This window comes from Manis pentadactyla, chromosome 6, assembly GCF_030020395.1.
Source record: "Manis pentadactyla isolate mManPen7 chromosome 6, mManPen7.hap1, whole genome shotgun sequence".
Lineage (NCBI taxonomy): Eukaryota > Metazoa > Chordata > Mammalia > Pholidota > Manidae > Manis > Manis pentadactyla.
In genome coordinates this window covers 99,722,940-99,747,078 of record NC_080024.1, presented here as the reverse complement: position 1 = coordinate 99,747,078, position 24,139 = coordinate 99,722,940, and positions in this window count along the sequence as shown.

Sequence of the window (24,139 nt, the reverse complement as noted above, 5' to 3'; positions counted from 1 at the left end):
TAAATGAAATGAAATGTCCAAGAGACTAAATCTCATTGGGCTTCCTTCCTTTAGAAGAACATGAGACAGAGTTTTGATAGCCACGTGCATGGAAGGACACTCCTTTCCTTGTGGATCCACGTAACTGTACAATGCCCTGATTTATACCACATCAGTAAAAAGATTTTCAGTTTCATAAATGATCGTTTTAATGTGTATTCACTTACTGGGCATTTATATCTTCCCATTATAGCATTCTGTCCCAATAAAAATGGATAAACCCCTGTTTAAAAATAATTCTGGTCAAACTCTATGACCAAAACAATTCTGGTCATAGAAATCTATCCTGAAATACTAATAATAAGTAGTAAAATGCTATTTCCATCTGAGATTTTGAGCAGAACCATAGTATGAAGTGGCTGAGTAAGGACATATGGATGTAAGTTGTCAGTAAACCACTTTCCAAATATGATGTATTTGGAAACTTCTAGTTCATTTGTAAGGAAACAAAATTAATGACCTGAAAAGAATCAAGATAAGATTCTGATTGGCTTTCACCCAAATACTTGTGCTAATAAGATTTCTCATAGCATTCAGGTTCACTGAGAACTTACATATTTTACGAACCTGTAAAGTTATTAAAATAACACTTCTCAGTAACAACATTACAGGTCCTTAAATTCCACAAATGAAGTAACAAATGTGGTGGAATTTCTTATGCTTTCTTAATATAATTATGTTACAAAAATGGTATGTGGTAGAAATAAGTCTCTTCAATGGGTTCCCTTAACTGTACAGATACATAACTTAACAAAGACTGAGAGACTGCGTCTTATTGCTGCCCACCCTTACGTTAGAGCAGGTAGATGGTCAGACATGAGCAGGAGGAGAGAGGGGGACTTTAGCCAGTGTTTATGTTCAGCTGGATGCCTACATTCTATATATTCTGAGTAAGCTGTTATCACAGGATACAGGCAGTAAGAATATAAATAACAGACTGACCAAAACCAGCCAGTTCCAACACGGAGGAGAAGTTCACCCAAACTTCACCCCAAAATACATTATACACTCATCAACATAGTAAAAAATCATGTCCCTCCATCACCAGCATAGTAAAAGTCATGCATCTTGTGCCATGACAGTCCTAATGAGAGCCAAATGCAGCCCAAAACTCCTCCACCCCGAGTGAGGGCAGAGCAATCCCAAACCCCAGGGAGACCCCACCTGTTCCCTTGGGGACCTGATACAACTCAGTGAATATTCATTTCTCTTTACTGGAAAAAGGCTCCCTTTTGTTTTCTCCCCCTGGGTCTACCCACTCTCTGTACACTCACTCTTCTCTACACTCTTAGAGTTTCCAATAAAACTCTAAGTGCTCAACCACTTTTTGCATCCTTTCTTGACTTCTCTCTCCAGAGGACACCAGTGACCCATCTCTGGTAACACTTAGTCTCTATTTATTTAATCCGGCTTATTCTTCAACCCCGTCCACACCAGTTCCTACCCATACACTCCTTACACTTAGATTTCAGGATTTCATTTATGTCTTAGGTGAGTTTAGGCCAATGCAGTTTGTTCAGTTCTTATCTTGCTTGGCCTTTGAGTGACTTTTGACAACGACGGGCATTCCTCCTTCTTGAGTCCGTGGCCTTTGCCTGGTTTCCATGATGCCAGTATCCTGGTTTTCTTCCACTAAAACACTGATCATTCTCAATCTGTTTTTGTGGTATCAGATAAAGTCAAACAGGCAAGAAGACGGTATTCAAGGCTATTTCAAACGGAGAGGCCAGAACTCAGTCTGAACACAACTCCTCTGAATCAAAAGGCAGGAAGGAGGGTTTTCTAGAAGTTAGGTGAAGGACATACCATAGGCCATTTGTGTTTATTAAATGGCTTTACCCAAAAGAAAACTTTCTAATATCTTCATGACAGGAGGTATTTTACAACTTGGAGCTAAGTGCATTCCAAAATCAGGCCTCTCTCCCACAGAAACTGGGAGATAAATCTACTTTCTTCCTTGATGATTATATTTCAAAGGGATGGCACCCAGGTCCTTGAGAAAGACAATCCTAGACTGCAAAACTGGAAAGAGGCTTTTAAAAAGATTCACACCTTAAAGGGACAGAGAAAGAACTTACAATTATAAGTTTTCTGAAGTAAATATTCTCTGAGAAAAGGGAGGTGAGGAGCACAGAGACAAGAAGATGCCTGTCTAAAATTTGGTCAGCTGAGGGCAATGTTAAGGCCAGCAAGCTTTACCAGACATCCCGACTAGGCATTTTGTCTTTAAGGGCATCTTCTTTTCTCCCCTTCGACAGCCTCCATAGGTATCCTTCTGCTCTCCCATGGCTTCGCCATCTGTATCCCAGCAGTGCACAGATGTTGACATCTAGCCCAGACTATCTTTGGCTTTTCAGACTTGTCTGTTCACTTGCTTAAATCCTATCCTCCCTTTAATGTTTCCATGCCCTTTAACAGGCCTAAATTCTAGTTGCAACCCAATTAGATCTTTAAATCTACTAGGATGAATTTTGTTTTTCAATATTCTCAAAACAGTTTGTTTTTAATTATTCACACTCTAGATTCAGCAGTCCACTGTGGTCACATGCCTTGCCTGCCACTGTTCCCTCTGCCCGGTCTTTGTACCTTGACTCCAGTTCTTTCTCTTCCCTGCAACCAAGGTGATATTTTTAACACAAATATTTTTACACATTCCTGTGCTTAAAACTCTTTAGTTATGTCCTCTGAGGTAAAGTTCAAAATGCCTGCAAAGCTCACGTGTCCCCCTACACCATGGCCTCATCTGTATTTCTAGGCTTAGCATTCACTGCATGCTCTCCTGATAGTGGACTTCTTTCTCGTCTTTTGAATATTTCATGTTTTCTTACTTTATGGTTTTCACTAGAGTTTCCTCTTTCCTCTACAAATCTGTTAGCTAACTCTTATGCTCTATTCCAATCTCAGGTTAAATGCTACTTAAAAAAAAAAGTTTTGCTTCTATAAAATTAGATTTAATTTCCTTTGTATGTGCACTTGTCCCACTCTACTTACTTTTTTGTAGCTTTCACTGCAGATCATCAAATTCTTTGTTCCCTTAAGCAGAACCTCCATGCAAGCAGGACCAGAGCCAGGTTTGGGCAGTCTGGTAGTCATGACACTCAGAGCAGAGATTGACAAACACAGAATATAGTCAGGGAACCACAAAGTGGAGGCTTCTAATACCAATGCCATTAGACATTGACGTATATAATTTGTAAACTACAGGTCCTTCAAAACTGAAAATTGCAGACAAACTACATGGCTTTGGACTGTCACACTAAAGTAGCTCTCTCAGATTAGAGCACGTAAAGTGCATATTTTGTCAAAGCAACAACTATCTTGGAAGAGTAACACATATGCAATATAATATATTGGGCTTGAGGAAATGTCATAGCAATCACACAACTGATTGGTTTTATTCAGTCATATCATAATTTAGTTCACGTTGTACATCATATCCAAAAGGTTAAGGGCAAAAAGCCTGAGTATGTTGCCAAATTTACAGCAGTATTTATAAATATTCATGAACCTATAGCATTTCCTCAAGATGCCCCTTTGACAAACTTTTTAGGAGAATTGAGACTTTGCCAGGATTTCAAAAATCACATGATTGATGGGTCTAGTCGCTTGTTATGAAAGTGCAGTGTGATTTTTTTTTTGTAGAAGTTCTCATCACTAGAAGCTGTTGAAAGTCTTCGGGAGCATGTGTATTCATTCTAATAGTAATTAGTCAGTAGGAAGCCCTGGCTTTACATAGACCACTTTACAATAGAAACGTACCCAGGACGTGATTTGAAACACTAGAACTTAAGAGTGATGCAGAACTGTATAACCTGAATCCTTTCATACAAAACCTAAAAAATAAAAGACTGACTATTCACATATGTGTTCAAAAAACAATTATAAACATCTGGTTAATTATGTCACCAGGGTTTATGTCAAACCCAACTAATGAAATGAGACTATAGATGCAAGGTGAAAAAAGCCCTTAAGCAATACTTTCAAACCGCTGGACTTAATCAAGTCTTACTCTTCTGGATAAGGATAATCGGGATACCCTTAAAAAAATACTGGCAAGGCTGATTGAATACTTATTACCTATCAGAAGTTATAAATGATAAGGTTCAAAGCACAAAATGGAATTTAAAAACATTTTCATATGTTCCTAGTAATAGGAACATTTGGGTTAATCATTTTAGAAAGTATTTTACAGTATTCGATAAAAGCCATAAAATGTTAACAGCCCATTTATTTTGTCATTTCACACATAGTAATGTATCCTATGAAACAATTGGACTTTCAGAAAATGCTTATAGAACATTATTATAATAATCAATAATTGGAAATATACAAAATATACAGAAGGATTATAAAAATTATTAGTATTTTAATATGTCTGAATATTTAAGAAATTAGAAAGAATACATAGAGTTTTTAATAACATGGACTTGCTTAGGCAAGAGAAAAAATATTTCCAAATTACATATAAAATTTTATAAATTCAGTATAGAAATGTATGATGTCAATATATGTATGACTTTAATATATGCATAGAAAAATGGAAGAAAAAATAAGCTTATGAGATTTTAGGTTTTTAGTATTTTACTTACATAATCACATAATTTAATATTAGTATTTCTTAGAGCAGACTTCAGATTTTAGAGCAGTTCTAGGTGACTCCACACAGGCGCAGCTCCCCACACTGTCTCCACCCCAGTGAGCCTGCACTGCTGTGTCGTCGTCACCCGCAGTCCACAGGTCACATTAAGACTCACTCTCGGCCTTGCCTGTCCTCCGGGTTTTGTCAAATGTATGACGACATGTGTCCCACCTTATAGTATCGTAGAGAAGTTTCACTAAAATTCCTCCATCTGTCCATCCCTCCCTCCCCTCTAACCCCTGTGAACCAGTGCTCATCTTACCGTTTTCATAATTTTGCCTTTTCCAGAATGTCACATAGTCCAGAGTGTCATACTCATACAGTCCAGGAATCATATAGTGTGCAGTCTCTTCACACTGACTTCCTTCACTTAGTGAGATGTGTTCAGTATTCCTCCACATCTTTTCATGGCTTGATGACTCATTTCCTTTTAGTGCTGAATAACATTCCATTGTCTGGATGGACATGAGTACTCATGGCTGATGGCAGGCAGGTTTCAGGATTGAAATTCAGAATTGTAAAATTGAGTGCATATTTGCTAATCTTGCAGAAAGCATAGTAAGAGTTTATGCTTATGTCACTGACATCTATGGGGCTATTGCACAGTCTATAGTTACAATCCTTCCTTAAAAAGATGTTTGCAGAGAATACCCACACTTTATATAAAATGTGTTCTAATGAGATGTGTAAAAGTCAAAATAAAAACTTAACAGGTGTGTTATATGTTATAACCAAAGTGCTAAATATATATTAAAATTTCTAATGATTTTTCATAGTTTCATGAAAAATTACTCGAAATTTTAATATGTAAAATTTCTGGGCCCTATCCATGAGGATAAGCATTTCACAGGTTTTTCTTGCCTTTGGGGCAAGGTCAGAAATGCTTGCCAGCTCTTCCCAATGACAAGACCTGGGGAATTTGACCCCCATATTCCCGATATTCCCTCTTCTAGGAGCTCCTCCCTCTGAAGTAACCTCAAAGTGGTGCTTGGATTCCATCAAATAATTGAACCTATACATTTGGCTGCACATATTTTCACAAAAATAAAGATTTTTGTTGCTCTGTTTTGCTTAATTTTCCATAGTGACCACAGACCACAGCATCAGAGGGCAGAGCCTTAGTTCGCACACCATCCCAGTTCCCAGCAGCACAGGAGAATGGGTCGGTTCTGACATTCCTGACCTGAGAGAGACTCCAGGCTTCCGGCACCTGATCACTTAAGTTCGTTGGGACATCTTGGAATCCTGGAATGGGGAAGGAGCAGGAAAAAGTTGCAGATGGCATGCTGGACTGCAAAGTTCCAGAATTACCATGAGCATTCATCTTTCAGGCAGCTTTGTGGAAGCTCCATTAGCACAAATTCTGACAAGCTGACCCTTCGAAATCCCAAATGCCCATGTGGATTTGTTTCTATAATTTTAGCTTTCTTTTTCAGTATAAACCTTTAATTTAAAAAAATGAAATATAAGTATTATGGTAACCTCTATTCAGATCTTTGACCTGAACCAGTCTTCTGCTTTGATAAATGCGGCAGCAGTCAAGATGGTAAAAGCTAAGTTGTTTTTTCCAAGCTAAATCTGGAACTAGGGCTCCAAGAGACGATGTTGCAGGTCCCACCCTAGGAATCTCTAAGGTAAACAGCCTCTATAGTGTTTTAGTAAAACTGTTTCTCTGAATTAATCAGAAGTTTCCTTGAAAAAAGAAAATATGAACATGTGTGAATGACAGTTCTAGCAACCTTGGGTAATGGAGAATTTTTAAATATGCAATTGTAGAACTGTAAAGGGACTGAGCTCTGCACACTATAGGGATATCTCCACAGCCTTAGCAGCAGCTAAGTGAATTCACCTCCCCATTAGGCAATGTCACCACACAGAGCTCAAAATAATCTTTAATCTGGCATGTGGGGAGAGTTTAGAAAGTATTTATTCTAGTCTTTATTATTTGGGCTAATATTAAAAATTCACACTTGAATCGTTCATATTGGAAGTTTAACAAGGCAATACTCCAGGGGTTAAATTTTCAAGATGATTTAAAGGGACATGGGAAAGAAAGATGTGGTGCATTTGGGCTGTCGGCTATACCCTAACTTCCATGGGACTAAGATCCACGAGTCATCCCTCTAAATGCCCAGTATGTGCAACTATTAGAGAATAAACTTTTCTAAGGAAAGGTAGGAAAAGTGCCCAAGAAATTTAAGATTATCAGAGACATAACGGTTAGAGAGGGAGGGTAGAGGGGAATCTGACATTACCCTTGGCCTCGTCTTTTCTGTGCCAGCATCCTGAAAAGCCTGGAATATAATAAAGAAATAATGAAGATCCTACATCACAAAGCACTGTAAGCACCTTAGAGCTCAAGGTGTGGAGTCTGTGGCTTGAACAAGCCACACAACACAAGCAGGACGGAGAAGAGCCCCTCAGCATCCCTCAGCCCAAGTCACGCCCACGTGGCGGCCAGGAGGACTGACCTCCTGAGGGCTCCCCTCCTCCATTTCCAGCTGGCTGGACTCCACAGGAGACCACAGGGCCTAACCACTCTGCTAAGGGTTCCTCACAGAACTCAGGAGGGCACTGGACTTAACAGTTAGTTGTATTATGGAGTCCTTAGATCAGAACTAGCCAAAAGAAGCGATGCATAAGACAAGATCTTAGAGTCCTAAACATGAAGCTTTTGAGTCCTCCAGAAATATCACTCTCCTGGCACATCAACATATGATTGCCAACCAAGCAATCTCACCCATACCCAGCTGCCCAGAGTTTTTATTGGGGTTTCATTACATAAATATGATTGATCGAGCCAGTCATACTTGCTGGCCATGTGATTTGAGCTCAATCTATAGTCTCTCTCACAATCCAGCGGTTGTGAGGTGGACCTGGAATCCTGTGGCTTGAAGCCCCAGTGCTGTAATCCCACCCGGAATGTGTCCACAGCCCACCATGAGCTACCCTGTTAGTGTAAATTCATGTGATTCTTTTAACAACCTTTTAATGCATGAACAATGATTTTCCCAATTTTTCAGGGTGGAGGGTATTTAAATAACTTTCCCAAAGACCACATAGCTACTGACAGATAATCTGACTTTTAAAAAGAAAAAATACCTGTGTCCTAATTCTATTGTTGAAATCTATCTTTCATACACAAATGTTAGTTACACTTTGAAGAGAATTCATTTTCCAACTTTTAAAAAATGTTATCACAGTTTTATCTCTGTATATTTTTATAGATTGATGTCACCTTTCAGTTGATGTAAGGTAAGCCATCTTTTCCCATCATAATACAGCCATTCATGTATCTAATGAAAAAAACAAAAGTTTACAGAAACACCTCCCCAAAACTAGAAAAATTTTAGTTATTAATGTAACTTATCAGCCCAATATTTACTGGGAATGTACTTTGAGCTAAGTGTTGTAAACTGTAAAAAAGAATAGGATCCCTTCCCTCATGGAGCTTAAGACCTCACTGAGGAAGTCAAACAGTGATGATATAATTAACCAACAAGCATGTAATTATTATGTACTGACTAAATAGTAAGCACATTGCAGCAGAGGGAAAAGAGATGTCTGTACAAATTCTCTTCTATTGGCAATCTTACAAGTAACTTGGAACAGCTGAGGTTATGAAAAGCAGACAGTATGTAACTACAGAGCCTGTCAAGAGCTTAGAGGAGGCAATAAATGGTTGGCTGGAGATTGGTAGAGCACCGTTACTTTAAATAAAATTTGTCTTTATGAGATGCAAGGAAAAGGGATGGTTTTGTTTGATAGTCTCCTTTGTTTCACACTTCCATCTACTCTGACCCCTCACAACCCCAAAAATCTTTTATTCATTGTGCATACTGGTGTTTTCCTAAATTCCCTCTGGTAGACAGTTTTGCCTACTCCCTTAAAACCCATTTATCTTGGCTGGAAGACATTACATTCACAGGTATTACTAAGAATAATCAACCAGAGGAGTTGGCATCCACATCTGCGAAGGCAGTTTCCCTCCATGAATCCGTGGAGGGAGCCATCCTCCTTGACCCCTACCTTCCTCCACCTCTAACACCAGACAGGTGCTGTTTGGAAGTGAGAACTGATGATGGGAAAATGATCTGTAAATTCTCTTACAGGAATCGATCTTGATTCTCATCAACTATCTAGTTGAATTATTTAAACTGAATATGAGTTACTTGAAATTCACCAAATTTTAAAATTAATGTGGCAAAGTAATAGTTTAAGCCATGAATACCTATGCTTCTGATGCATATACTCATATGACACAACTGAAAGATAAAGTATCTGTAAGCACCCCTAACAAAATCTTCTTTGCTATATTAGTACAATATGGGCTTTCTACTAATTTCCTACATGAGGTATTTTCATAGAGAATGTAAAGATGAACTTTATGCTAATATCTGTAATTTAAAAAATTCCAAACTGGTGCTTTGTGGTTGGTTTATCACGGTTTTTTATACCTTATGAATGTTTGTTTATGATTCTAAAAATTATGAAAATATTTTCTCTGTACTTTCACATATATGTTCTTTGTAAGAGATTTTCCACAGTTTATCCAACAGATTGCTTTAACTGTTTCCCCTCCTTTTTATACTGTTGAGTGGTTTTCTGTTTACTGCTTGCATTATTGACTTATTTTTTCCATTTTGCTTTTTAACAGAACTACAGGAAATCTATTCTTTAATGCATGCATAAGAGAAAAAACAAACATATAGAGACTAAGATTATTAGAGGAGAAGAACACAGTAAATTACCCTCTTTTAAATTAGATGCCTTGGTAGCTAGTCATTTTATGTTATTGCCAGATTTAATGTACATAAAATACAGTTACAGTAGAAATGGAAGTCTAATAAAGATTTTCTTTGAATAGCAGAGACAAACTTTTCAATAAAATAAGAGCACTTGAAAACATTAGCAGACTTTTTCAACATGTCCAATAATTTATTTAAAATTTAAGTGAATTGTTCTACTTAATATCAAAAATACTTCTCTAAAACTACTTTCAAAGAAAAAAAGTTATGATATTAAAGATGCAATTTATTTAAATAGCAAGGAGAGCTATTGTATGTGTAAATTTTTATTTCCATCCAGAGAATTGTTGAGCAAGTTTTACTGGTACTTAACAATGTATTGCTACCTTAATGGCACCAAGCAATGGGTTGTAATTTTTGTGAGGCTTGTACTGATAAATAATGTCATTTACCAGTAGTTAGCAACTAATTTTCAGATATTCCTAATGCAAAGCATATCCCATTAAGTTTAAAAATTCATTAACGTTTCTATGTGCCAGATGGCACAATGTAAGAAATGTTAATTCTCCAAAGTTACAAGGCACAACTGCATTTCAGACCAAGTGGAGAAGCTCAGAAAGATGTAGATATACTTCAGGCATTTAAAAATTTATCTTCAGAGACCAACTGTGGGATTTGTTTGGGAATAGAAAACTTTTTAAAGTGCTCTTGCAATATTCTGTTAAAAGCAAGTACAGTTTTGGATGAGGAGAGCAATCACAAAAATGTTAAATTTCAATTTTAATATTGAATTTTATGAGCTGAATCTTATATCTGAGCAGTAATTTATTTGAGGCCACACAGATTACATTCACCAAAACTAGTCTATTTATTTTTCTAAACATTTTTCTATTTTCTATTTATTTTTCTATTTTATTATTCTAATTACATTCACACAAATTCTATTTATATCCCCCCACAATCCACAGATTACCTCAATTATCTAGTTGAGAAATATTGCTCATCTAAGACTTATTTGAATGATTTGAGAATGTATTTTTTGCTCCATGCATTATTCAGAGCACCCTTTTCATCATTAACTAAAATACAGTTTGCCTTTTATTCCTATATTACTGTGTGAAAATGTCCTAAATTCAGTGCCTTAAATCCTCTGCTTCACTTGAATAAAGTGTTAAATATTAAAACTCTCCTATGTTTCAGGTGTATCCAATCCAATTTTGAACATGAAAGTTTCTTCATCACTAATGATAAATAATTTAGAGAAGTGATAAAACAATCTACTTATATTCATGATCTACTCGATTCTGTGCACTCATTTTTAAATTTTATTTCTATGCCACTCCTATGCAGAGGATTTTATTATACCAGTTTTGCAGATGAAGAAACTGAAGCTTAAGGAGCTTATATAACTTGCTCAAAGCTACAGAGCTAGTGACTTGAAAAACTAAAATTTAGTGCCTGTTACAATTCCCAAAAGGTACTTTTTGTAAAAATGTTCTCTAGAGTCAGATTATCTGATCTGGAAACCCGAATAACACCTATGAGCACATTTATTTGGGCAAGTGCTGGGCAAAAATCTCTAAACTGAGATATTATTTAAGCCTATACTTTACAAGGATATGTCCAATATCATGAACTTACAGTTAAAGAAAACCGTATTAAGTTTTTTAAAGAGGAATAGACACCAGAGATATCATAGTTTGTTTAGAAAATAGGACATTCACATAAAAGCAACTTTATGTCAAATCATAAATATATGCTGATGTATAGGTATATAAGCATAAATTAGTGAGATATATAAATACTATTTTGTAATGGCTATAAGGAATTAATTGAAAATATATGGGAGACTTGGCTTAAAAAATAAGTATTAAAATACAGTGAATAGAAAATTTAATTTTTGGATTATTTTCCTAGATCATAATTGTCTTAAAACATAGGCCACTTATGAAATTAAGTGGAAAAAATTCCAGTATACTAAAGAGTAGTGCAACTTAAATATTGTTTACTTTACTATCTGACTATAATACTAATATACAGTATTAGAGATAGTATTACAAAGAAATGTGTAATTCTGATGAGGTATGTCAAATATGTTTCATTCAGTAGCTGAGCTGGAATATATTAGGAAAAATTCCTAATAGTGCATGTTAAGCCCAGTCCTCTCAAATATCCTAAATTCACCATCTAGTATTATTCTTTTCATACATGATGCTAAAGTAACCCAATCTACATTATCACAAAATTTTGGAAAAATGGGTAAACAAATATAATTTTGTAATTCAGCTTCTCTAAATATTGGTCACATCTTACAGAAACCATTTTGGTAAGAATAAAGTTTTATATGAGACTACAGTAAAATCTCAGTTTGAAATATCATCAAATCATAGACAGTTTGATAGTTTCATTGATTTTGGGCATGATCTCATGATTGATTCTAAGACAGAAAGAAGTGAAAAAATTAGTTTTTAAAAAGAATTTAGATGGTTTTGATTCAGTAGAAATCTACTTAACTGCTTCAGTCTGTATAAGTTCACAAACCTGATGAGCTTTTTCCATGTAATTATTTCATGAAATATTACCCATCTAGATATTATCCTTTCCCAGGGTTCTGGGAATGACTAAAAGCACATTTCTCCTTTTTTCAAAAATAAAAAATAAACAAGCAACTAAGCAAAAAAACTTGCATTTCAAAAAAGATCATCACTGTGGTTATAAATTATCCAACAAAAGGAAATATAAAACCACTCTGTTCTCGTTTGTTGCTCCTCTAAGAGGTATTATATTGATTTATCATTGAACTACAAAAGATTCAAATGGTAACTGATAAACATTGTCTGTTTTTTTTTAATTGAGGTATAATTGGCACATGATATTGTATTAGTTTCAGCTGCATAGCATAGTAACTCAATGTTTGCATGCACTGAATAATGAGCGCTGTGGTAAATCCAGTTCCCTCCTATCACCATATAGCTACACATATGCAATTTTTTTGACTGAAGTACAGCAAAGCACCATGCTGCACATTACATCTGATGGCATTTATTTTAAGACAGGAAGTTTGCACCTCTTGACCCTCTTCTCTTGTTTTACTCACTCCCCAGCCCCTCCTCCTTGCAGCCACCACTCTGTTCTCTGCAAATATGAGTTTTGCTTTCTTTTGCGTTTTAGATTCCATGTATAAATGAAATAACACAGTACTTATCTGTCTCTGATGGACGTATTTCACTCGCATAATACCTTCATGGCCCATCTGTGTTGCCACAGATGGCAAAGATCCGTTCTGTTTTATGGATGAGTAGTATTCTATTGTATATATACCCATCTTTATCCACCCATCAATGAACACTTTGGTTAATTCCATGTCTTGGCTATTGTGAATAATGCTGCAGTGAATGTAGAGGTGCATGTATCTTTTCAAATTAGTCCTTTCATTTTCTTGGATAAATACATAGAAGTACAACTTCTGGATCATATGGTAGTTCTACTTTTAGTTTTTTAAGGAACCTCTATACTGTTTTCCATAGCAACGGCTCCAATTTACATTCCTACCAACAGTGAAAGAGGGTACCTTTTCTGCACATCTTCACTAACACTTGTTATTGCTTGTCTTTTTGATAATTGCCATTTTAACTGGTATGAGAGGATATCTCACTGTGGTTTTGATTTGTATTTTACTGATGATTATTGATGTGGAGCATCTTTTCATGTGCCTATTAATCCTCTGTATATTGTACTGAATTTTCACAATAATAATGGCAAAAAAACCTCAAAGATATCTCTGGAAATCACACTTCTTGCAATAAATATAACTAACTTTACAGATGCAAAAACTGCACGTGTTAATATTATTTAACATTCTGAAAATGACAGATATCTTAAAATATTTTTGAATCTTAAATAAATTCTTTAAAAAAGTGTGTAAATGGCTTTATTTTTGTTAAATTATTTAAAATACCTAAGAAATCTTATATTATGAAAGCTGCCCACATAAGTAGTCAAGGAAAGATATATATGGTTATTTTAATCTAAAACTTTGAAGAGACTAGTAGTTTTACTTATCAGTGTAAAATAAAAAGAAAATTTTAACATGTTTAGAGACAGATTGTATTTTCCAAACTGTCCTCAACAGTGTATGTTATTGCACATGCTTTTTCAGAAACTGGCCATCCCCAGCAAGAGGAAGAGTCTATTTCCTTCTTCTTGTACATAGGTGGCCCTGTGGTAGGGATGGTTTTGTGTAAACTGAACCTAGAACCTCAAACTGGTCCTTTTCAGCTGGTCCTTCGCGTTCCAGTTGCAGCTGCTTCCCTTCTCTTTTCCATCACTTCACTTTCCTTTTTTCATAAAGGTTGATGCTGATGACCCATAAGAAGGTGTATCGCTATTAACTGGCTTCCCCCTGCAGTCGCATATCTGGTCTTCGAATCATCCATACCAACACGTACCGAGCTGTGTCAGTCATCATGTGCTCTTTGGTTTTGTATCAGGCAACTGCATGCTGAGTTGTGCAGCACTCACTGTGAGATGAAATTTAGTTGTGGAATTTATCTCACAGTGATATGGTCCATGGTTTCCCAAACCACTATGAATATAGTATCCCTTTTACTTTAATCACATCTTAATATACTGAGTCTACTTACCACTAAAATTTTTTAGTTAAATTGTGCTTAATATGAGATGGCTTTGTGATTTTGTGCAGAGTTCCAATACAAGGAATAGAGATTGAGACACCTAAACAATTCTTCATAGATACAGATGCCGAAAACCAAATCCAGACCTACTGAGTCACAGGATCTGGAGGTGAGTCCTAGGCAATGGTCAGCTTACATAGTATTTTCAAATATTATTGTTGATGGCTAAGAATTATCTTGTGGTGTTATCCATGCATTTGCGGTTTGGGAAACCATGAGCCATATCCCTGTGAATGACATGGGTCTAATGTAGGAGTTAGTACAGAAGAACATTTCATAGGATTTTAAAGTTTTTATAACCTTAGAAAGGAAACTGAGAGTTTTAAAAAATCTATTGAATTGAAATCCACATGATATGAAATTAATGAAATTAGAGTAAGCGATTTGGTAGCCTTAGTATATTCACAGTGTTACACAAGCACCACACCTTGTTTACTATCAGTTACTTCTTCACTAACCATGGCTTGTCTTCTTGACTCTTTCATTTCTCTCTCTTTTTTTTTAATCTTTCTAATTAGCTTGATCTGTGACTGGCTTTGTGTCTAATCGTTGTAAAATGCATTGCATATAATATGTGCATTTGGGCTTGGCTGAAGTGAGGAACTGTAAAGGTATCTTTATGAAGCAGATTTAGGAATACACATGGTTTTGTTTATGGAAGAAAAAGATAAGGGGAATGTCAAAGAATCTTACCGGAGGTCTCTGATACCGAGGCGGCCTTTGTTTTACCCTCTTTCTCTGCCTTAGGTAGGTCGCCTCTTACGTGCCAGAATTCTGCGTGGAGGGCCCACCAGGGAGATTCTCACTGGAGTCTCTGTCTAAGCCCTGTAGCCTGCCACACAACGCTTCACCTTCTTAAATGTTTTATCTCTTCACAGGAAATTCAAGGCCAGATATGAAGCCTGCACAGCTGCGGCCCGAGTGATGAGCCAGGAGAGATTCTCCTCCTGCGTCAGAGCTCAAGAGCAAGAAGCAGTTTGTCAGAGTGGAGATAGCCGTGGACTTCAGGAAAGCACTCTGTGCTCTGGCCCGAGCTCTGGCTCCACTGACTGTGAGTGAGTGAGTGGTTTATTGACCCTGGATTTCTTTTTCCTCATCTGCAAAAGGAAGAAGAAGTATTTTCCATGGTAGCTGCATGATATTCATGATTGCATTTCAAAGAAGATCCGGCATCTCAGTGTTTGAGGTTGGTATGCTGCAGCACCTGGTGGTGGGACTGGGTTTATGTCAGGACCACATACCACAAATACAAATTCCCGATTACATGGCAGAAGTAGATTTGCAGTTCCTGTGAAGTCGTCATATATTTTTTAAAAGACTTAAATGTTTTTTTGTCAGCTTCAAATTTCCAGGAAAGTTGAGCAGGACTTAGAGAGAGTTTCCATATGCCCCCTCAACCCCGACTCTAGTTTCCCAGAAACTAAACTGCTTACCAAAGTGGCCATACTATTTTGCAATCCTAGCAGAAATGAATGGGAGTTCCTGTTTCTCTACTTCCTTGCCACCATTTCATGCTGTCATTTTTGGCTGGGAGGGGTGGATTTTAGCCATTTGAGAAGGTATGAAGTGGTTTCTCTATTGTCGTAGGAACTAAGAGTTTTAAAAAGTTTAAATACAAAATAAGTTGGGACAGTTTGGCAGTTTCTTACAGAACTAAACATATGCTTACCATACAATCAAGAGATCGCATTCTATGGCACTTGCCCAAATGAGTTGAAAACTTATATCCACACAAAAACCTGCACAAGGATATTTGAGTTTCTATGTGTGCATATTTGAGACAGTCTGTGCATTCGCCTGCTTGAGGTCATAGTTTCCATGGCTATGTAATAAATTGCCCACTGAATTTAGCTCCAATTCTTATTTCATTGAGATCTTTCAACATGGAGTTTATTTTATTTTGTTTCCTTAGGAATAAGTTTTCCAGGGCCATTCTATTTCTTTGAATAGGATATTATTGTTCCTTGGTGAAACTGGTTTTGACTATTTAACACCTGTTTCTACTATCTATATGCCTGTCCAGGGTTTTGAGTATTGTTTGTAAAAGGGAACATCTTTGGACAGAGAGAAGGCATAGGAATGGTTAAGTCCATCAGTGAGCTGGCTCTGGGAATTAGAGCTTAAAAGGTTAATGCTCAAACTCCTGTCCTCCTAACAAACTTTTCTAAGATTACCACTTAAAACCTTATAAAACAAAATCTCTGCTTCAACCAAAGATGTAGTAAAAGAGACCAGATTTTCCCTATCACTCAATGCAAACAAAACCCATAAAATACACGAAGCAATGGTTGCAGACACTTCATAAGACAAAGAAGGACACTGCTCCCTGAGAAGTGAGACAAGGTGGTGAGCCCTCTGCTTGTGCCGGCTCGCTGCCTTGAGAGAACTTCCAGGAAGGGGAGCAAGGAGGTTAAATCGGGATAGAACTCAGTGGACCCCCTAAGGAGGGGGGACTGAGAATCTGGAAAACAAAGCAACTAGAGTTCACAGAGCAGAGTATGAGAAAGGTAACTGCTGTACAGAGAGAGTTCCAGGGTTCTGCAAAGGCTTCCTTGTACTCAGATGGGTGCAGATCACACCCAAGCACGAGGTAACTTACTCAAGACCAAGGAGAACTCAACAGGATGAGCAGTAACAGCGGTTGGCGCTGACTGAGGGCTTGGAGGAGTGCCTGGTCCCAACAGATGGATGGACAGTCTATTTGCAATGCTGTGGGCAGAGTAAAGAGGAATTATCTCAGTAGTGAAAAATAATTATCCTTAGGTCATGTATGCTCAACAGGGGCAATGTATGCTCAGCTCCAAGAGGTTAAACATCTATTCTTGAGAGTCAAGAAAATCTTAGATATCAAAATGTTTTGTCTACCTCTGAAGGACCACAGTATATAAATGGAAATACTATATATTTTTAGCATTTAAATTCCACAAGGGGAAGGTGATTTGAAAAAAAAATCTGAAAAGGCTTCTTAGGAAATAATGTAAACCATTAAATAATATTGCCTTTAGGTTGACCTCTGCTCTGGTCTCATCTAACAAATCTTGAAAGCAAGACCAGAAAGATTTAAACTGTTTGAAGTAACTTCACTGCATTCCACAATTAAATATTCACAGTAATACAAAAATATCTACCACACCAGAAGAGAAAAAGATTTCCAGGTGTGCAAAGAAGTAGGAAAATTAAAAGCTTATGCTCTTTAAAAGACATTGTTAAGAAAGAAAATACAAGTCACTAACTGGAAAAAAACAAAACTTGCAAATCTTGTACCAGATAACTTATATCTGGAATACATTTTTTAAAAAGCCTCTAAAACACTGATTTTAAGAAAACTAATACCTCAGTAGAAAAATGGGCAAATTAGTTGAATAGACACTTAACTAGACATAGATAGATAGATAGATAGATAGATAGATAGATAGATGATAGATAGATAGATATAAAGATCGCAAAGCACATGAAAAGATGTAAATATCATCAATATATGTAATTGCAAATTAAAATGACAGTGAAAGACCAATGTTCTAAATTGGCTCAAAGTTAAGCCTAACTATGTGAAATCTGGGGGAAAATATGGAGGACCAAGAGCTCTCATATAATGCTGGTAGGAATGCAAAATGATAAAACCAGCTTGGAAACCAGTTTGAAAGTTTACCAACAAATACATACTTTCCATATGTTCTAGGCATTCTGAGACATTTATTTACCTGATAGAAGTGGAATGTGTCGGTAGGAGATTTGTCCATAGGATCACCAGGCAGCCTGTATGTACCAGCCCATCTTGTACTGACGGATTTGGGTTTGCATTCTATATTGACATTGCCAGGATACTTTAAATATCCTGCATTCAATATTTTTTTATAAATTACATAGAATCAGCAGTAAAGCTATTTTTTTCACCACAGTAATTGATGTTTAAATCTCTTTTTAAATGGCAAAACTACTTCAGTTTATTTTTAGTTTGTAAGTTTGTAAACCATTCAATTCAACTCTGTTGATGATCAGTTATGAGTTAGGAATTATGAGTAACAGATGCAGTCATGTGTCCATGAGATCATCAAACTCAGTTTTTTTTCAAACCTTGCAATACTTGCTATTTTCTGTGTTTCTGTCTGTATATGTTCAAATGCCAAAGTGCCAACGTGCAAGTATAGATATCATGGTGACTATTCTCAACAGTAGACATTTATAAGGAGAGAAAATTGTCGTTTGAAGCCTTTTGTACATTTGGAATTTTTCTCAATCTCAGAAGTCATGGGAAGTCAGATAAACAGCAGCATATACTAACAACTAAGCATAGGAGATGTATGATTTCCTCAACTAGTACCAAGCAAACTGACTTAAATAAAATTTTGGTAAAGACAAATTCAGATGAAGCTAAACTCATAACAGAAAAAGACAGAATGGCCTTAGCTGTGCAGCATCAGCAACCTTTTACATCAAATGATGGTTTAAGCATACTTCTCCTACAAGCATTTCATGACTCTGAAAGGCAAGCAAATTTTTAAGTGTCTGGACAAAAAAACTACAGTAAGGAACAGTTATTCCTTCCCTTTAAGGCATTATCATGGGTGCAGTAATCACAGTGCAGAAAAAAAGTTCTGATTTTGAAATATTTTGTCATGACAAAGGCTGGCTTATGAGTCTATTGAAAGCAAAATATCTTCCAAGTAATACTTCAGAAGCAATAAAAAATATTTTGGAGAAACTCTCTTATTAAGTTTAGAGTTAATGAGAAAAATCATACTGTTTATAGGCACGATAATATAAATATAAATTTTTGCAGATGCTTGCATGAAGGCACAAACAATGTTTATGCAAAGTTGAAACAAGGCACGGATGATTCTCTTAAAGGTATTGGATGTCCTTTGCATATTCTGCATAATGTTTCTCAAACATCATCTGATGTCCTTAATATTGAAATTAAAACAATTGTGGAATATTACTCTTTTTTCATTTACATTGTTTGAGCTGAGAAATAAATTTATTTATTTATTTATTTATTTATTTATTTATTTATTATTTATTTATTTATTTTTTATTGAAGGGTAGTTGACAACAGTATTACATTACATTAGTTTCAGGTGTACAAGACAGTGATTCAACATTTATATACATGATAATTCTAGGTACCAGCTATCACCATACCAAGTTGTTACAATATTTTGACTATATTCCTTATGCTATACATTACATCCCGGTTACTTATTTATTTTACAATTGGAAGTGTGTTTATATATATATATATATATTTTCTGAGGGCATCTCTCATATTTATTGATCAAATAGTTGTTAACAAAAATAAATTTCTGTATAGGGGGGTCAATACTCAATGCACAATCATTAATCCACCCCAAGCCTAATTTTCGTCAGTCTCCAATCTTCTGATGCATAACGAACAAATTCTTACATGGAGTACAAATTCTTACATAGTGAATAAGTTACATGGTGAACAGTGCAAGGGCAGTCATCACAGAAGCTTTCGGTTTTGTTCATGCATCATGAACTATACACAGTCAGTTCAAATATGAATATTCATTTGATTTTTAAACTTGATTTATATGTGGATACTACATTTCTCTATTATTATTATATTTAATAAAATGCTTAAGTGGTAGGTAGATACGAGATAAAGGTAGAAAACAGAGTTTAGTGTTGTAAGAGAGCAAATGTAGATGATCAGGTGTGTGCCTGTAGACTATGTGTTAATCTGAGCTAGAAGAGGGCAATAAACATCCATGTATGCAGAAGATTTCTCTCAGAACATGAGGGGGGAGGTTCTAAGCCTCACCTCTGTTGCTCCCCATTTTCTCACCAGATGGCCCCCTGGGACTGTGCCTGTCTTAGGTTGTTCCTCCCTTGAGGAATCTTACCCGTCTCTGGCTAACCAGTCATCTTCCGGGGCCATACAGGGAAATGTTAAGTTGGTAAGTGAGAGAGAAGCCTTATTGTTTGAAAAGGTTAGCTTTTTACTTCTTTGCATATTTATGCCCTGTGGCTTCTATGCCCAGCATTTGTCTTGAGGTGTCTTTACCACTTGGAAGAATTATGATACTCGGTAAATTCGACATGTGGCACGAGTTCTATTTAAAGGTTGTGATTAGGTAGGAAGAAGAAAAGCTATAGAAGTAGCAGGCAGAAGAAAACCTGGGAAGATTATTTCTTTGACATATCTTCTTGTAGAGTAACTTCAGCATGGATAGGTTTTAAACTACTAATTAAATTGTGCACACACATTAACATAATAGGAATATAGTTACCTAACCAAAGCATACCTGTAATTACCAGCCATCTCCAGTGAAACCAAGAAAACCAGTTAGGCACCTTAGGCATTTGTGAAAACTTATCTATGATATGGTGGATATTGTCCGACTGAACTTAAACAGTCTGAGAGAATTCAGATAAACTAGAACAACCCATTCCTGGGGACTGTTCATATCCCATATGTTCTTTTAACAATAAATAGTCTGTGGTTGTAAGATTTTGGAGTGCTACAATTTGCACTTCTCCTAACTCTTGGTTGAGTTCCAACAGTATAGATCCAGTCCAATTTTTTGTTTTACTGTATGCACAGGCCAGCTTAGATACCTCCTTCATCATTCCCATGGCAAGTCCAGGAACTGGTGGGATGAGTGCATCTACACCTGTGGCAGTGCGTGGATCTTTGTTAGAGTTTTTTTTTTTTGCTGATCATCTTCTGTCATGAGTCTTCCCGAGAGTGCTGATATTGGAAGTTCTTTTTCATATCGTATCTTAGTTCATTTTCGGGGTAGCCAAATTAGGCTTTGATCCTCTATAAAAACACAAACAGACCCTTTGCCTACACTTTTATATGCCCTTTATATCATTGTGTAGAACTCATTAGAGGTCACCACACAGGAACTGCTTTTTTTTTTTTTTTTTTAATCATTAATCTACACTTACATGACGAATACTTTGTTTACTAGGCTCTCCCCTATACCAGGTCCCCCCTATATACTCCTTTACAGTCACTGTCCATCAGCGTAGCAAACTGTTGTAGAATCACTACTTGTCTTCTCTGTGTTGTACAGCCCTCCCCTTTCTCCCACCCCACTATGGATGCTAATCTTAATACCCCTCTTTTTCTGCTCCCCCTTATCCCTCCCTACCCACCCATCCTCCCCAGTCCCTTTCCCTTTGGTACCTGTTAGTCCATTATTGAGTTCTGTGATTCTGTTGCTGTTTTGTTCCTTCAGTTTTTCCTTTGTTCTTATATTCCACAGACAAGTGAAATCATTTGGTATTTCTCTTTCTCCGCTTGGCTTCTTTCACTGAGCATAATACCCTCCAGCTCCATCCATGTTGCTGCAAATGGTTAGATTTGCCCTTTTCTTATGGCTGAGTAGTATTCCATTGTGTATATGTACCACTTCTTCTTTATCCATTCATCTATCGATGGACATTTAGGTTGCTTCCAATTCTTGGCTATTGTAAATAGTGCTGCGATAAACATAGGGGTACATTGGTCTTTCTCATACTTGATTGCTGCATTCTTAGGGTAAATTCCTAGGAGTGCAATTCCTGGGTCAAATGGTATGTCTGTTTTGAGCATTTTAATGTACCTCCATACTGCTTTCCACAATTGTTGAACTAACTTACATTCCCACCAGCAGTGTAGGAGGGTTCCCCTTTCTCCACAGCCTCGCCAACATTTGTTGTTGTTTGTCTTTTGGATGGCAGCCATCCTTACTGGTGTGAGGTGATATCTCATTGTAGTTTTAATTTGCATTTCTCTGATAATTAGCGATGTGGAGCATCTTTTCATGTGTCTGTTGGCCATCTGTATTTCTTTTTTGGAGAACCGTCTGTTCAGTTCCTCTGCCCATTTTTTAATTGGGTTATTTGTTTTTTGTTTGTTGAGACATGTGAGCTCTTTATATATTCTGGACGTCAAGCCTTTATCGGATGTGACATTTTCAAATATATTCTCCCATACTGTAGAGTTCCTTTTTGTTCTATTGATGGTGTCTTTTGCTGTACAGAAGCTTTTCAGCTTAATATAGTCCCACTTGTTCATTTTTGCTGTTGTTTTCCTTGCCCGGGGAGATATGTTCAAGAAGAGGTCACTCATGTTTATGTCTAAGAGGTTTTTGCCTATGTTTTCTTCCAAGAGTTTAATGGTTTTGTGACTTACATTCAGGTCTTTGATCCATTTTGAGTTTACTTTTGTATATGGGGTTAGACAATGATCCAGTTTCATTCTCCTACATGTAGCTGTCCAGTTTTGCCAGCACCATCTGTTGAAGAGACTGTCATTTTGCCATTGTATGTCCATGGCTCCTTTATCAAATATTAATTGACCATATATGTCTGGGTTAATGTCTGGATTGTCTAGTCTGTTCCATTGGTCTGTGGCTCTGTTTTTGTGCCAGTACCAAATTGTCTTGATTACTATGGCTTTATAATAGAGCTTAAAGTTGGGGAGTGAGATCCCCCCTACTTTATTCTTCTTTCTCAGGATTGCTTTGGCTATTCGGGGTCTTTGGTGGTTCCATATTAATTTTTGAATTATTTGTTCCAGTTCATTGAAGAATGTTGCTGGTAGTTTCATAGGGATTGCATCAAATCTGTATATTGCTTTGGGCAGGATGGCCAATTTGACGATATTAATTCTTCCTAGCCATGAGCATGGGATGTGTTTCCATCTGTTAGTGTCCCTTTAATTTCTTTTAAGAGTGACTTGTAGTTTTCAGAATATAAGTCTTTCACTTCTTTGGTTAGGTTTATTCCTAGGTATTTTATTTTTTTTTGATGCAATTGTGAATGGAGTTGTTTTCCTGATTTCTCTTTCTGTTGGTTCATTGTTGGTATATAGGAAAGCCACAGATTTCTGCGTGTTGGTTTTGTATCCTGCAACTTTGCTGTATTCCGATATCAGTTTTAGTAGTTTTGGGGTGGAGTCTTTAGGGTTTTTTATATACAGTATCATGTCATCTGCAAATAGTGACAGTTTAACTTCTTCTTTGCCAATCTGGATTCCTTGTATTTTTTTGTTTTGTCTGATTGCCGTGGCTAGAACCTCCAGTACTATGTTAGATAACAGTGGGGACAGTGGGCATCCCTGTCTAGTTCCCGATCTCAGCGGAAATGCTTTCAGCTTCTCGCTATTCAATATAATGTTGGCTGTGGGTTTTTCATAGATGGCCTTTCTTATGTTGAGGTACTTGCCCTCTATTCCCATTTTGCTGAGAGTTTTTCTCATGAATGGATGTTGAACTTTGTCAAATGCTTTTTCAGCATCTATGGAGATGATCATGTGGTTTTTGTCTTTCTTTTTGTTGATGTGGTGGATGATATTGATGGACTTTCGAATGTTGTGCCGTCCTTGCATCCCTGGGATGAATCCCATTTGGTCATGGTGTACGATGGTTTTGATGTATTTTTGAATTCGGTTTGCTAAAATTTTGTTGAGTATTTTTGCGTCTACGTTCATCAGGGATATTGGTCTGTAGTTTTCTTTTTTGGTGGGGTCTTTGCCTGGTTTTGGTATTAGGGTGATGTTAGCTTCATAGAATGAGTTTGGGAGTATCCCCTGCTCTTCTATTTCTTGGAAAACATTAAGGAGAATGGGTATTATGTCTTCCCTGTATGTCTGATAAAATTCCGAGGTAAATCCATCTGGCCCGGGGGTTTTGTTCTTTGGTAGTTTTTTGATTACCGCTTCAATTTCATTGCTGGTAATTGGTCTGTTTAGATTTTCTGTTTCTTTCTGGGTCAGTCTTGGAAGGTTGTATTTTTCTAGGAAGTTGTCCATTTCTCCTAGGTTTCCCAGCTTGTTAGCATATAGGTTTTCATAGTAGTCTCTAATAATTCTTTGTATTTCTGCGGGGTCCGTCGTAATTTTCCTTTCTCGTTTCTGATACTGTTGATTTGTGTTGACTCTCTTTTCCTCTTAATAAGTCTGGCTAGAGGCTTATCCATTTCGTTTATTTTCTCTAAGAACCAGCTCTAGGTTTCATTGATTTTTGCTATTGTTTTATTCTTCTCAATTTTAATTATTTCTA